The 15827-nt window shown below is 42.4% G+C and overlaps 1 protein-coding gene, 1 non-coding gene and 1 pseudogene across 18 annotated transcripts in view; 2 read left to right on the top strand and 1 right to left on the bottom strand.

Moving 5' to 3' along the window:
• ZNF19 (zinc finger protein 19) overlaps positions 1-15827 on the top strand; it is a 134208-nt gene that overhangs the window by 66680 nt on the left and 51701 nt on the right. For 9 of the 17 annotated variants that reach the window (XM_033434328.2, XM_049703904.1, XM_033434332.2 and 6 more), the window contains 3 exons: positions 9-86; positions 6076-6408; positions 7198-7262. The gene's annotated coding sequence lies outside the window, so the exon portion shown is untranslated. Of the gene's footprint in view, positions 1-8; positions 87-6050; positions 6420-6471; positions 6641-7197; positions 7263-15827 lie in introns of those variants that run through there. The other 8 variants (XM_049703898.1, XM_049703901.1, XM_049703899.1 and 5 more) reach the window with 5 other exon arrangements.
• Positions 2145-2251, bottom strand: LOC117202658 (U6 spliceosomal RNA). The gene has a single exon (XR_004485134.1). It is a non-coding gene; the product is annotated as a U6 spliceosomal RNA (small nuclear RNA).
• LOC117202655 (uncharacterized) lies at positions 11643-11721 on the top strand (annotated as a pseudogene).

The following is a 15827-nucleotide window of genomic DNA, read 5'->3' as shown; positions in this document are numbered from 1 at the left end:
TTTTTTAGAACTAAAGCATTACAGATGGAATTGAAGTCCCCTGTATACATCTTTTGAATTGCATTTACCTCTCTGTGGTTCCAGAGGTAGTTACCATATGAATTTGTTGTTATTCATGCTCATAGATGCTTTAAAACTTGTTATATATATATGGTTATTTCCATAAACATCATAACATTATTTTACATGTTTTTAATGTATATAAATAGTATACTTGATATTTTCTTCTGCAGCTTACTTTTACAAATTTTTAATCTAATCTTTGTTTTATATTGGAGTAGAGTTGATCTACAATGTTGTGTTAGCTTCAGGTGTAGAGCAAAGTGATTCAGTTATACATATACATATATCCATTCTTTTTCAGATTCTTTTCCCATATAGATTATTACAGAGTAGTAAATAGAGTCCCTGTGCTATACAGTAGGTCCTTGTAGATGATCTATTTTTTTTGAACATCTTTATTGGAGTATAATTGCTTTACAATGGTGTGTTAGTTTCTGCTTTATAACAAAGTGAATCAGTTATACATATACATATGTCCCCATATCTCTTCCCTCTTGCATCTCCCTCCCTCCCACCCTCCCTATCCCACCCCTCTAGGTGGTCGCAAAGCCCCGAGCTGATCTCCCTGTGCTATGCGGCTGCTTCCCACTAGCTATCTATTTTACATTTGGTAGTGTATATATGTCCATGCCACTGTCTCACTCTGTCCCAGCTTACCCTTCCCCCTCCCCGTATCCTCAAGTCCATTCTCTAGTAGGTCTGCATCTTTATTCCCGTCTTGCCCCTAGGTTCTTCTGACCTTTTTTTTTTTTTTCCATATATATGTGTTAGCATATGGTATTTGTTTTTCTCTTTCTGACTTACTTCACTCTGTATGACAGTCTCTAGGTCCATCCACCTCACTACAAATAACTCAGTTTTGTTCCTTTTTATGGCTGAGTAATATTCCATTGTGTATATATGCCACATCTTCTTTATCCATTCATCTGTGGATGGACACTTAGGTTGCTTCCATGTCCTGGCTATTGTAAATAGAGCTGCAATGAACATTTTGGTACTTGACTCTTTTTGAATTATGGTTTTCTCAGGGTATATGCCCAGTAGTGGGATTGCTGGGTCATATGTTAGTTCTATTTGTAGTTTTTTAAGGAACCTCCATACTGTTCTCCATAGTGGCTAAACCAATTCACATTCCCACCAGCAGTGCAAGAGGGTTCCCTTTTCTCCACACCCTCTCCAGCATTTATTGTTTCTAGATTTTTTGATGATGGCCATTCTGACCAGTGTGAGATGATATCTCATTGTAGTTTTGATTTGCATTTCTCTAATGATTAATGATGTTAAGCATTCTTTCATATGTTTTTTGGCAATCTGTATATCTTCTTTGGAGAAATGTCTATTTAGGTCTTCTGCCCATTTTTGGATTGGGTTGTTTGTTTTTTTGTTATTGAGCTGCATGAGTTGCTTGTATGTTTTGGAGATTAATCCTTTGTCAGTTGCTTCATTTGCAAATATTTTCTCCCATTCTGAGGGTTGTCTTTTCATCTTGTTTATGGTTTCCTTTGCTGTGCAATAGCTTTGAAGTTTCATTAGGTCCCATTTGTTTATTTTTGTTTTTATTTCCATTTCTCTAGGAGGTGGGTCAAAAAGGATCTTGCTGTGATTTATGTCATAGAGTGTTCTGCCTATGTTTTCCTTTAAGAGTTTGATGGTGTCTGGCCTTACAGTTAGTTCTTTAATCCATTTTGAGTTCATTTTTGTGTATGGTGTTAGGGAGTGTTCTAATCTCATACTTTTACATGTACCTGTCCAGTTTTCCCAGCACCACTTATTGAAGAGGCTGTCCTTTCTCACTGTACATTCCTGCCTCCTTTATCAAACATAAGGTGACCATATGTGCGTGGGTTTATCTCTGGGCTTTCTATCCTGTTGCATTGATCTATATTTCTATTTTTGTGCCAGTACCATACTGTCTCGATTACTGTAACTTTGTAGTATAGTCTGAAGTCAGGGAGCCTGATTCCTCCAGCTCCGTTTTTCTTCCTCAAGATTGCTTTGGCTATTCGGCATCTTTTGTGTTTCCATACAAATTGTGAAATTTTTTGTTCTAGTTCTGTGAAAAATGCCAGTGGTAGTTTGAAAAAAATACGGAACGCTTCATGAATTTGCGTGTCATCCTTGTGCCGGGGCCATGCTAATCTTCTCTATATCATTCCAATTTTAGTATATGTGCTGCTGAAGCGAGCACCAGCTTACTTTTTTTTTCTTTACAACTTTATTTATTTATTTATGGCTATGTTGGGTCTTCGTTTCTGTGTGAGGGCTTTCTCTAGTTGTGGCAAGCGAGGGCCACTCTTCATCGCGGTGCACGGGCCTCTCACTGTTGCGGCCTCTCTTGTTGCGGTGCACAGGCTCCAGATGTGCAGGCTCAGTAATTGTGGCTCACGGGCCCAGTTGCTCCGCGGCATGTGGGATCTTCCCAGACCAGGGCTCAAACCCGTGTCCCCTGCATTGGCAGGCAGATTCTCAACCACTGCACCACCAGGGAAGCCCCCTAGCTTACTTTTTAAATTCAACTTTATAGACTTGAGATTTAACCACATAGCTCAAGTTCATTCATTTTCACTGATGTTTAATATCATGGTTTTATATTTTCCATCTCTGTCAAGCTGTGCTCTTCAATGGGAGAGGCCACAACAGTGAGAGGCCCGCATACCGAAAAAATATATATATATATTGGCAAATCCAGTTTTGGGTGTGGGTGTAGGGAAATGGGCGTTCTTGTGCTCTGTTGTGACCATAAATTGATGATGAACTTTCTGGGTGGCAGTTTGCTAGCAGTGTATGTAATAAAATTTTAAATATGCTACCCCTTAGACTCAGAAATTCCACATCTACTAGAAATTTACTCTCAGGTAATAATAAAATTGTATTCAGAAATATACTTATGAGAGTATTTCTTGTAGCTTTATATACAGTTTATATTAATGATAAATTAGAAATGACCTAAATATCCATCAATAGGTGGATATATAATCAATATCCATCAATAGGTGATTAGATAAATTATTATAACTGCTGTGGAATACTGTACAGTCACTTAGAACAATATTGGGAATCACTGTTAATATGAAAAAGACATGCCCATACGTTGTTGACTGACAAGTAAGTTATGGTTGAGCATACATAGTATGATACCTGTTTTGGGCCAGATTCTAGCAGAAGCAGAGCCTTAGATGGGGATTCTTGTGCAAGTGATTAATTGAGTGTGCTTAGGAGATACAGGACCAGGGAAAAAGCTAGGCAAAGATGTGGTCTTAGCTGGGAACTAATTTCATATTGATCCCATGAGAATTATGGAGCTTGAATACATCTACTACAATATTTTCTATAAAATTGAATTTATGGTCATGTAATATGCATATGAGCTTATATGCATGGAAAGATTTCTACAAAGGTATTTACCAAATATTGTTTTCTCCTGTTTTCCGTGGGATTTCTAATAATTTTTACATTGCTTAGTATACTTTTTTAAAAAATTATTCCATAGGTCTTTTATTTGTATCTAAATTATCAAAAATTTTTTTAGTTCATCTAACCACTTTTTTATAATGGTGCTGATATATATTTTTTTAGTTTTTAAAATTTATTCATTTTTTATACAGCAGGTTCTTATTAGTTATCTATTTTATACATATTAGTGTGTATATGTCAATCCCAATCTCCCAGTTCATCTAACCATCATTAACCCCCTCCCCTGCTTTCCCCCTTTCATGTCCATATGTTTGTTCTCTACATCTGTGTCTCTGATTCTGCCTTGCAAACCAGTTCATCTGTACCATTTTTCTAGATTCCACATATATGTGTTAATGTACAATATTTATTTTTCTCTTTCTGACTTACATCACTCTGTAAGACAGTCTCTAGGTCCATCCACATCTCTACAGATGACCAGATTTTGTTCCTTTTTATGGCTGAGTAATATTCCACTGTGTATATGTACCACATCTTCTTAATCCATTCATCTGTCAATGGGCATTTAGGTTGCTTCCATGACCTGGCTATTGTAAATAGTGCTGCAATGAACATTGGGATGCATGTGTCTTTTTGAATTATGGCTTTCTCTGGGCATATGCCCAGCAGTGGGATTGCTGGATCATATGGTAATTCTATTTTTAGTTTTTTAAGGAACCTCCATACTGTTCTCCACAGTGGCTGTATCAATTTACATTCCCTGTTGTACTTTTTTATAGAATTTGAATTTTCTGTGTTTACATATTCTTTTATAAGGATGTTTGTAAACTTTTGCTTTTTATTGATTTTAAACTTACATACAGTAAAATTTACTCTTTTTTGGTTGTATAGGTCTATGAGCCTGGACAATCACATAGTTATGTAATCACCACTACTGCAATCAAGATTCAGAACAGTTCTATCATTTCAATAAAACTCTCTGCTGCCCATTTGTACTTAAATCCTCCCTTAACCCTTGACCTTGGAAATCACTGATATGGGAAACAATGTTATGGAATTAATGTGGGAAAGCTTCAGATACAATATAAATGACATCACTAGTGAAGCCACATAGGGGGAAAAATTGAAAACCATTAAGTTGTGGCTATTCCAAGTGTAAACTGAAGGCTCTCCAGTATCCTAGTGTTATTTGGTCAACCTTCTCCTTTTTCTATTTTTTCTCCCCCTCAATATTCCTAAAGGACCACTAACTGGTAGCCAGGCCTCCCCTGCACCCGAGATCCTGAGCCTCCAACAACATGAATAGATGCCCTCAACCCCATCCTTGGAAGCCAAGTACCACAGCCTCTCTATGGAAGATCTGTCCAGCCAGAAGCCCCCCAGAAAAGACCTTCTGTCTGTATCCAGAGCAATAAATTGGGCTGAAGAATTCTGCCTAGAGTCTAAGTCCCCTTTGTATTTTTCCTACTAGTTGAATTTGAACTGAATTACAGAGTTTACAGTCCAGCCTCATCAGGGCCTGATAATTATCTGTCTAGGAAGAGTGGAACTGGAAGTGTTTGCAGAGCCCCAAGAGATGTTAAGGCCCTCAGTGACTGAGTTGAAGCAGTGAGAACGGAGATAAAAGCCAGGGTCATACTGCAAAGGTGGCCAGAAAGCTGCCTAGGTTGCTGTGAGATCTCAGATATGTCTCCTTTTTCTAGGATTCCATTTCCTCGTTGAAATAACGGAGTGATTTTTTTTTTTTTCCTTAAACAGGGCCGACTTTTGTTTTGTTTTGTTTTTAATTTATTTTGCCATGCTGGGTCTTAGTTGCAGCATGCAGGATCTAGTTCCTGGGCCCCCTGCTTTGGCAGTACGGAGTCTTAACTGCTGGACCACCAGGGAGGTCCTTGGAGTGATCTTTATTTTATTTTAAAAATTATCTATTTATTTATTTTGGCTGTGTTGGGTCTTCATTGCTCCGTGCAGGCTTTCTCTAGTTGCGGCGAGCAGGGGCTACTCTCCGTTGCAGTGCGCAGGCTTCTCATTGCGGTGGCTTCTCTTGTTGCTGAGCATGGGCTCTAGGCGCGCGAGCTTCAGTAGTTGTGGTTCGCAGGCTCTAGAGCTCAAGCTCATTAGTTGTGGCGCAGTGATTTAGTTGCTCTGCGGCATGCCAGATCTTCCCGGACTAGGGCTCGAACTGGTGTCCCCTGCATTGGCAGGCAGATTCTTAACCACTGTGCGCCACCAGGGAAGTCCCTGGAGTGATCTTTAAATGAAGAAGGCATATCTCAGAACATTTTGTTGTCAGCCAAGAGCACTGGGACAGAATAAACATTGTCGATTTTGAAGTAGTCTGGATGCTAATTATGTGTGATGGGAAATTAAGAATATCTAAATATTAATTTCTAGAGCGGTACCATCCAGAAGGCTGAATAAATGTACAGGTGATTCATATAAATGAGCTTGTGTGTATCTACAGTTACAGCTGTTTCCCGTTACAAAGAGTTATAAACAGTACTGCCTTGATCCAGCTGTTCTTTATCGTGACTGGGCCTTTTTAATAGCCTCCTAACTGCTTTCCTGCCCAGCTTAAATCCATTCTTCATACTGCAGTTGCAACTTGATTGACCTACAGAGAAATCTGACCCGATCCAATGAGCACAGCCAGCTTGACTGCAGTCAAATAAGAGAATCCCCAAATGCTAGCGCTTATCGAGGCTGCGCTTTGGCTTCCTCCGCCCCATACAAAATGCTGAAAGGCAGTGCCACCATAGGCCACCGGGAAAAAAAGCAGCCTGCTCTTCGTAGGAGTTGGTCCGGGTGAAAGGGAGTGAAGCCCGCAGAGAAGCGCGGGCGTTCTACAAGAGCGGAAGCGCAGGCTCCGTAAAGCGCGCCAGCTGGTGAAGTACTTCCGGAGCGCCGGAGCGCCGCAGCCCACCGTCGGAGGTGAGTGCAAGGTGAACAGGCGTTCTTGTTCCACATTCCGGGCGGGCAGCGCCACAGGTTCCCCCAGGCGCCGGGGAGGCGGACCCGGGAGGGGGTCGGGCGGTGGCGCAGGGCCGTATCAAGCGAGGAGGTCTGCGGGCAGTCCAGCCCTGCCCGGACTCCCTCAGCCCCCCGCCGCGGCCGCTTTGGGAGTGGGGCGGGGGTGTGGACTGCCTTGGAAGGGGTGGCCCCGGTAAGTGACACGCTACGGTTTAGAAAGTGACCGTATCGAGCGCCTACTAAGTGCAGTGTTGTTCCAGGTTCCGGGGACGCAACTGTGATTGAGACGGACGCGGGGACTTTTCAGCCTCATGGGAAAGTCGATATTAATCAAGTCTGATCATAACCGCTGCTCCTGCTCGTAATAACCCCATTGTTTGGGGGCAGAAGACGATGTTCTTAACGTTCATGGGCCCTGTGTGGCCTGGCATCTTGCTTTTGTTTACGTGTATTTTTTTGCTCTATTGTTTCACGCGGGAGAGAGCATTACTTAGTGGTTATGAATACAGATCTTGTGGCCTAAGATAATTAATTAAACTTTCTAAGGCTCATTGTTTTGGTCAAATGAGGACAACAGTATTACATATCTCCTAGTACATAGTAAAGTGCCCGAGTTCTGAGGCTGGCATATTGCAGGCCTTCAGTAAATGTCACCTGTCGTTATTCGCAGCTAATACAGGTTTGCAGGTTTAAAGGAAAGGTATTGACTGAGTTGGGCTCACTCTTGTTTCTCTTTGCTTCTTCTCTCAGCCCCTGCCCTTCATTGAGAGGGAGCCCCGGTGATGGCTATCAGGCCCCTTAAAGCCTGGCACAAGGTGAGCATGGGATCCCTCAGATGTGTCTTCAAGAGATCTGATTTGAAGGAAATGGAGGATGAGAGGGGTGATTCTGACACAGTCCTAGAGCCAAAGCAGTAGGAAGACCCCTGTTCACACATCCCTCATCCAACCCCCCTCCTCCCCCAGTGAGACTGGATGATGGTGAGAGGCTAAGCAGCAGAGACCCCAGGGCCCAGGAAGTGATGGCTGGAGATAGCTGGAGAGAATGTCCTGGGAAGCAAAAGTACAGCCTCTTGCATTCTGAGGATTTCCGCTCAGCCAGAGGATCTCCAAGTTCAATAGTTTCCCCCACAGAGGGATATGTGAGAATGAGGGACTCGGGCTAGTGGTGTGGATCACAAGGTTCTTGGGAAGTGGGGGCAGAGGGACAGCAGGAGGAAGGCAAGAAAAGGGGGGCCTGTGCTGAAACCGCACAACTCAGATGGGACTTGAATCCAGCCGAAACCCAGGCTGGGACTTGAACTCCCTGTTTTTTAATTGAGATCACACACCTGGTCTCAGGATTTAATGACACTCAGGTTCTTTATGTCTCCTCGAAGAAAGCATTCAGTGAGAGACAAAGTGATAGGTAAGAAGTGGATTTATTTGTAGAGATACACATTCTATTAATGTAAGTTCCTGTGCCCAATGCACAGTGAGGCCAAACAAACTGAAACGTTGAAGTTTGGAGCAGAGAAAGGTTTATTGCAAGGCCATGTAAGGAGACAAGGTGGCTCATGCCCTAAAAGCCCCAAACTCCCCAAAGGGTTTCAGCAAAGCACTTTTAAAAGCCGGGTGAGGGAGGGGGGTGCAGGGTGTGTGGTCAGCTTGTGCACAGTTCTCTGATTGGCTGATGGTGTAGCAGGATGGGGTCACAGGGCTAACATTATCAGTCCTTCGGCTCCAGGAGGCCTGGGGTGGGGGAGCGGTTACATCTGCAAAACAACTCAGGAAATGTGCATCAAATGCTACTCTCTAAGTACTTCAGAGAGGAGCTAAAGCAGAGGATACGGGGGAAGGCCTGTCCCAGGAAGGCCCCATGGAGTCCTGCTAGGTTACAGTTCCATAGACAGAAAGTGGTCCATCTCAAAGGGCGAGAGTGGCCCTAGGAGAAACACACTCCACAGAGACAGTGTGAGCCATCTCAGAAACTGAGAGGCCCTGGGTTTCCCTGGTGGTGCAGAGGTTAAGAATCCACCTGCCAATGCAGGGGACACGGGTTTGAGCCCTGGTCCGGGAAGATCCCACATGCCACTTAGCGCAGCTAAGCCCATGCGCCACAACTACTAAGCCAGTGCTCCAGAGCCTGCGAACCACAACTACTGAACCCACGCACCTAGAGCCCATACTCCACAACAAGAGAAGCCACTGCAATGAGAAGCCTGTGCACCACAACGACGAGTAGCCCCTGCTCGCCGCAACTAGAAAAAGCCCGCAGGCAGCAATGAAGACCCAACGCAGCCAAAAATAAATAAAAAGGATCCGCCTGCCAATGCAGGGGACACGGGTTCGATCCCTGGCCTGGGAAGATCCCACACGCTGTGGAGTAACTAAGCCCCTGTGCCACAAGTACTGAAACCTGTGCACCTAGAGCCTGTGCTCCACAACAAGAGAAGCCACCGCAATGAGAAGCCCGTTCACCACAACGAAGAGTAGCCCCCGCTCGCCACATCTAGAGAAAGCCTGTGCACAGCAGTGAAGACCCAACACAGCCAAAAATAAAAACAAATAAATAAATTTATTCAAAACAAAAAAAGTGTCTCTAATCTTCTGACATTTGTTGCCTGTGGAGCTTAGGGTCAGGATCTTGGGCTTAAGTTTGCTGTTGTGTGGTGATCCATTTAAGTGTTTTAACCCACAGAGTTGAGGTCAGGTTGGCATTTTCTATAGATCATTCTATGTGCTAGACAGAAGGTGGACTTGGAGGATGAGTCTGGAGTTAGGGACCGTTGCAGTGCTCCACAGGACAGTTGCTGAGGAACTGAAAAATTATTTGGTGAGTAATGATGGAGAGTAGGAGTCAGATCCAAGAAATACTTAGGAGATAAAATTGGCAGGATCTGATTACTGATTGTCAGAACTGAGCAGTGAGTAGGGAAATGGTTAAGAGGGATTCTCGGGTTTCTAGCATAGGAGACCAGGCTGAAAGTATTGGTACTAACTCACTGAGACAAGGGATCAAAATCAGAACCAACATCATGTTTGAGCATTTGTTTCTCACCGTTTGTTTCTCACGTACTGAGCAGTTGGTATGAATTTGGAGGAGCAAAGGAGCCAGTTTAGGAAGGGAGATGAGTTCAAAACTGGATTGTGGCTCATATGAATGAGGAACATAACTGTGATGAAGGTTGTACCAGCTTAAAAGAAAAAAAGCACAACATAAGATCTGTGAGTTGAGTTTATTCAGTGTTTTACTAAGGACTGTAGCCCAGGAGACAGCCTCTCAGCTCTGAGAAACTTCTGAAGAGATAAGGAAGGAGCCAGGATGTAAATGAATATTTGCCATGGGGGAGAAAAAAAAACATGTCAAACATCAAAAGATTACTCCTAAACACAAAGACATCTTGAGTTAATGATTTTAGTGCTTTGCATGGGAAGATTCAAGAATTTGGGGTCACTGAAAAATTTCCTTAGATATGTATCTTAACTAACTAGGGGTTGTATCCAGAGCACAGAACGATTCCTGTTTTTCTCCATCCTGAATTCTTCTCCATCCTGAATTCCTCTTAGGCACATTGTGGGTGGAAGATTGCAGTGGCTAATGGCTTGATCCTTGTAAAACTGGAATGGCAGGCAACAATCATTTTTTTTCTTTAATCATCAGGGCATCTGAGTTAGCCATGTGGTGATGCCAGAACCTCATGAGACCTTGGAGTGAGGAGATGGAAGGGTCGTCACCGCACAGGGAAGGCACCAAAGAGACCAGGGGATCAGATCATGGCACTGTATGGGAAGGGAGAGTTGGGCTGCTGGCAGGATTGTCTGGCAGAGGACAGATTATGTGAGGGGCATAAAGAGAGACGGCCCGAGGAGCTACCTAGCAGCCATTAGAATCAGGAAGCACCTTCTCCTAGGAAGACCATCCGGAGTTGAGTAGGCTGTTAAGAGGGAAATCTGCTGGAGGGGCTCAAGCAGAGGCTTCACAGTCCCCCCCCCCCCCCTTTTTTTTTTTTTTTTTTTTTTTTTTGGCGGTACGCGGGCCTCTCACTGTTGTGGCCTCTCCCATTGCGGAGCACAGGCTCCGGACGCGCAGGCTCACGGGCCCAGCCGCTCCGCGGCATGTGGGATCCTCCCGGACCGGGGCACGAACCCGTGTCCCCTGCATTGGCAGGCAGACTCTCAACCACTGCGCCACCAGGGAAGCCCAGAATATATTTTTAAAATAGACCTTTATTGGAGTATAATTGCTTCACAATACTGTGTTAGTTTCTTGTGTTAGTTGTAAGAATGGATATTTCTGATAAACCCTGAGGCTGTGAGCCACGTGGCAGAGCAGTTCTCCTGGGTTCCCTTACCCAGCTGCTCTCTGCCCGGGCGCCCCCTTCCCGATAAAGTCTTTTGCTTTGTCAGCAAAAAAAAAAAAAAAAAAAAAAATTTCTGGGTCTCTCCTTCAAGCATTCATTCTTCTGACTTTCTTAGTAAGCATTCAAAAGCATAGGGCTTAGGACTGAAAACCTAATAAGATTTTCTTTTCTCTACTTCTGTGCTGTTATCATGGTAGTCACTAGCTACATGTGCTTATTAAATTAAACTCTTAAGCACTTGAAGTGGGGCTGATTCAGATTGAGAGATGCTGTAAGTACCAGAGTTTGAAGACCTAGTATAAAAAAATGTAATTGAGGGGACTTACCTTGCAGTTCAGTGGTTAAGACTCTGCGGTTCCACTGCAGGGGGCGTGGGTTCCATCCCTGGTCAGGGAACTAAGATCCTACATGCCACGCGGCACGGCCAAAAAAAAAAAAAAAAAAGTAAAAAGTAAAAAAATGTAAATGACCTCATTAATAATCTTTATGTTGATTTCATGTTGAAATAAAATTTTGGATATATTGGGTTAAATAAAATATATTATTTAAATATATTAAATATATTACATAAAATGTATTATTAAAATTAATGTTGCCATTTTCTTTTTACTTTTTTAATGTGGCCACCAGAAAATTTAAATTACATATGTAGCTTGCATTTATGGCTCACATTATATTTCTTTGGACATCCCTCTTCTACTGCAGAGCATATCCTTAAGCCCCCTTACTTAGCCATCCGTGCATAAATGTTGTTGGTGCATGTGGAAAGTCTAGAACACAGAGTTTATGGCCGACCTGAAGAGTTCTGTCCTAGGGAACTTACTGCATGGGAACAGAAAATGAGAGAGCAGTCATGTTGTATGAAAGGAGAGAAAGTTAGCAGTCCCCTTGACAAGGATGGAAGAGGCCCTCGGACCTGACAACATGTATTCAGAAAATGAGAGAGCAGTCAAATGGGAGTGTGGAGCAGGGGCCCCACCGCGGTGCCTTTGCCATCGTGACAAGGTTCTGTAATGGGCTCTGTTTTAGAAATACTAACTCAAAATAGTATGTAATTTGATTGGACTGAGGAGAAAATGAAGGCATAAACCCCTATTCCATTGTCATTATATTGCAATTAATAACTTTGGAGGCCTACACAAGTTTGGGGACAGGGTGATGTAGGGATGGAAAGGATTGTGAGAAATGTCCTGGTACCACTGACAGAGCTTAGTAAAAGTGTCAGTGAATTGGGTAACGTAGGGGAGTCCTGATATAAAAACAGTTTTTATGGTAGATGACACTAGACTTAATGCCACGAAGTTTGAGTTTCCTTGGGACACCCACCTCCCTGAGTATAGCAGGCTGTTGAGAATGCAGCTCTGTAATCTTGGGGAGAGGTCAGGTCTGGAATTGTACAGTTATTTTTGAGCCAGAATAATTTTATTATTGCAGTGCGTGAGTTGTATGCCTATTTATACAGAGTAACAAACAATTATTCAATCATTTATTTATCATATTTATTGTCTACTATGTGCCAGGTATTGTTCAAGACACCCAAGATAGCAGGAAAGAAAACAAAGTCCCTGCTCTCATGGAGCTTATGTTCTAGTGGTTTAAGATCAAGGTAAGGTAATTTGTAAAGAAAAGGAAAAATAAAGCAGGTGTTCAGCACATAGTTTTATTTTGCAAAAGATATAAAAAGCTAATATTTTAGAATACAAATTAACAAAAGTGTACAAATTGATAAAGATCAACACTTGAATATAAAATTTATTTTTTTAACAACTCAAAAATTTAGAAATATTGGTTAAATTTTGTGCTTCCCTCGTGGTGCAGTGGTGAAGAATCCACCCTACAATGCAGGGGACATGGGTTCGATCCCTGGTCAGGGAACTAAGATCCCACATGCCGCGGGGTAACTGAGCCCACTCGCCACAACTACTGAGCTCGCACTCCTCAGCTAGAGAGCCTGCGTGCCAGAAACTAGAGAGCCCACGCACTGTGGAGCCTGCACGCCACAGCTAAAGAGAAAACCCGCACACTGCGATGAAGAACCCGTGCGCCACTAGGAAAGATCCCGCATGCCTCAAGGAAGTCCTGCGGGCCGCAACTAAGACCTGACGCAGCCAAAAATGAATGTAATGAGTGCAGCAAAGCTTTTGCTGTTAAGTCAACATTAAGTCGGCATCAGAGAATCCACAGTGGAAAAAAACCATATGAGTGTAGCAAGTGTGGGAAAACCTTTAGGACTTCCTCCCAGCTACATCATCTTGGGTATGCCCACCCTAGAAAGAAGCCTGTCCTGGACCTTGGTTCTTTTGGCCTCCCAGCATTTTTTACCCCATTTTCATGGTAAATACTTCCCTACTTTTGGGGGAAATACGACTCTGCCCCAACACAACAGTTCATGTGGTTTGGGTGGAGCTCTGTTCCCTACTGCAAAGGTGGAACATGTAGCCTAGTCTGGCCCATGTGTACTGTTCCTTCCACCCACCACAATGGTGGGTTCAGGTGACCCAAGTTCATCCAATCAGAATGGACCCTTTGACTGTGCAAAACCTACCATGAAGTGACATTCTTTTCTGCTGGACATGGATGTTAGCCTTGACCCACGTGAAGGCTGAGAAGAAAGCCAGCCCTGCAAACAGAGATGCAGAGAACTAAACTTGCCTCTGGATTTTTCAGTGATGTAAATCAAAAAATTAAATTCTTTGCTTAAATAGTTTTGAGTTGGGATTTCTTTCACTTGTAACAGAATCCATACTGATATTGAGCCATTTCAATGTCTCATATGTTTCAAAACCTTCAGAGTTAACATAAACTTGATTTAGCTTCACTGATTCCACACTATGAAGAAACCTTTCATGTGAGTGATGTATTGGAAAAGATGTAGCTATGATTCTGATGGTTCATACAGAGGCAACCATTCAAGTGTTGTGAATGTGGGAAAGCCTTTAACCCTCGATTAAGCCAAGTCAACATTCAGGCATCCTAAATGGTTGGAAGTTACAGCAATTTAAGCACTTTAATGAAAATTTCAAGTTATTATAAAACAAAATCTCTATCGAATATTCTGTAGGGTAGATGAATGTATTAATTAGAAAATATTTTTTAAAGTATTTATTTCCTACTCAGTTTCTAATAGAATTGGATGCTGAATTTTATCTTATTTTAGATTGTTAAAGATGATATTTCTTTTTTGACCTATTTATATAGTTAATTAATGTTTTTCCTAATATTGAGTCATACTTATGTTCTCATAATCTTAGTTGGGTATAGTGTTGTTAAGTTTCTTTAAATGTTGCTGGATTATATTAATATGTTTAGGATATTAGCATCTATATTCATAAGTGTGATTGGCCTGTAATCTTTTTCACTCTTTGTCAAGATTTGGGACCTGAATTATACCACGTTGCTAAAAATAGTTAGGAGACTATTCTTTCTCTGTGCTTTGGAACAGTTTCAAAAGCCTAGCAATTATCTGTTCTTTGGAGATTTGAAAAAAGTTCACCTGGAAAGCTGCCTGGACCAGTTGCTTTTGTTGGGGGTAGTGTAGAGCAGAGTAGAACTTTCACTACTTTAGTAATTCCTTCCCTGGCATTGTCCATTACATTGTCTATTTCTTCTTGAATCAATGTTGGTAACGTATAATTTCCCACTGACATTTATAAATCATTAGCTTAGCATTGTACCCAAGTTATTTTTCTTATTTTAAAAAATATTTTCAAATATGCCCCTTGTCATTCCTGTTTGTTTGTCTATAAAACCTATAGGAAGATTTTTATTACTCATATTTCCATGCAAAAGCTTGATATTATCATTATAATGCCCGGCATAGCATGTTTGCCCTGCCCTTTGATCTGGTTAGGGGGCTTTTACACCCAAGGAAATGGCTTTGGTTCTCAGTCTGAAGCAGGATTTTACAAACGCAGCACTATTGACATTTAGGACCTGTTAGTTTTTTGCTGGACACCGTCCTGTGAGTTGTAGGATGTTTAGCCTACCCGCTGGCCTCTACCCACTAGATACTATTTGTGATGTTCTCCCCTACCCTCATTCATAACAATCAAAATTGTTTCCACTGGTCTAAAGAGACACTGAGGATATGTTTTTGTAAAAATAAGGAGGTGTTCTCTTCTTTGGATGCCCGTCAACCTGTACCTTGTTACTTCCCATGCCACCTTGTACTGTCATCTACTGTCATGGCAGTTTTTCAGTTCCAGATTTAACCTGTTGACTGAAATCTGGCCCTGAGAGAATGACTTCACCACTTCCTCTTTACTTGACAGCAATCTACCCCTGCCTGGGGAGGGGAATCATTTTTAGTAGTGGACTTATAATTCTGCCGAAACCAAAGTGATTCAGATAAAGAAATGGTTGAAGTCACTTGAGTTGAGGTTTGTTAGTTCCTGTTGTTGCTTCCCCAACAGAATACTAGCCTTTAATTTGCCATAGCTGTTCTTTAATAAATGCTACTAACCAGTAACATTTTGTGTCACTTATCTCTGCTAGGTGCTCCACAATGCATTAACTCACTAACTCCTAACAGCCTTTGAAGTACTGTTATCTTGTTTCAGTTAGGAAAGTGAGGAACAGAGAGGTTAAGTAGGTTGCCCAAAGATACAGCTAGTAACTGGAAGAGCAGAGATTCAAACCCAGGCGGTCTGGCTTCAGAGCCCATGCTCTAACTGTCACAGAGTGATGCCCTAAAGTCTGGAAGCAAGATCTGTAACAAATGTAATTCAGTGACCGAAGAGACACATTTGAGGTGACTTTGCTATGCTCTTTGTGAGTGGAAGACACTGGGGATCAGATCAAGGCAAAGGGAGGCTGTATATTGGCTTTGGAGAAAAGAGGGCGGTGAATGGGTTGAGATAAAACAGCGAGGCATATCTAGTACAGAGTGGCTCATTGTGTGTTTGACAGTCTCAAAACTGCTGTTGTCAGGGAGGTAGCATGTGCAGAAGTTGAAAATACAGCTCTAGGAGGCAGAGGACCTCGTTCCTAGATTCCCCAGTAAGGCTTAGTGGCTGCGTGGCACTGGCATTTTTGTTGC

Source organism: Orcinus orca, chromosome 20, assembly GCF_937001465.1.
Source record: "Orcinus orca chromosome 20, mOrcOrc1.1, whole genome shotgun sequence".
NCBI lineage: Eukaryota > Metazoa > Chordata > Mammalia > Artiodactyla > Delphinidae > Orcinus > Orcinus orca.
This window is presented reverse-complemented; position numbering and strand designations above follow the sequence as displayed.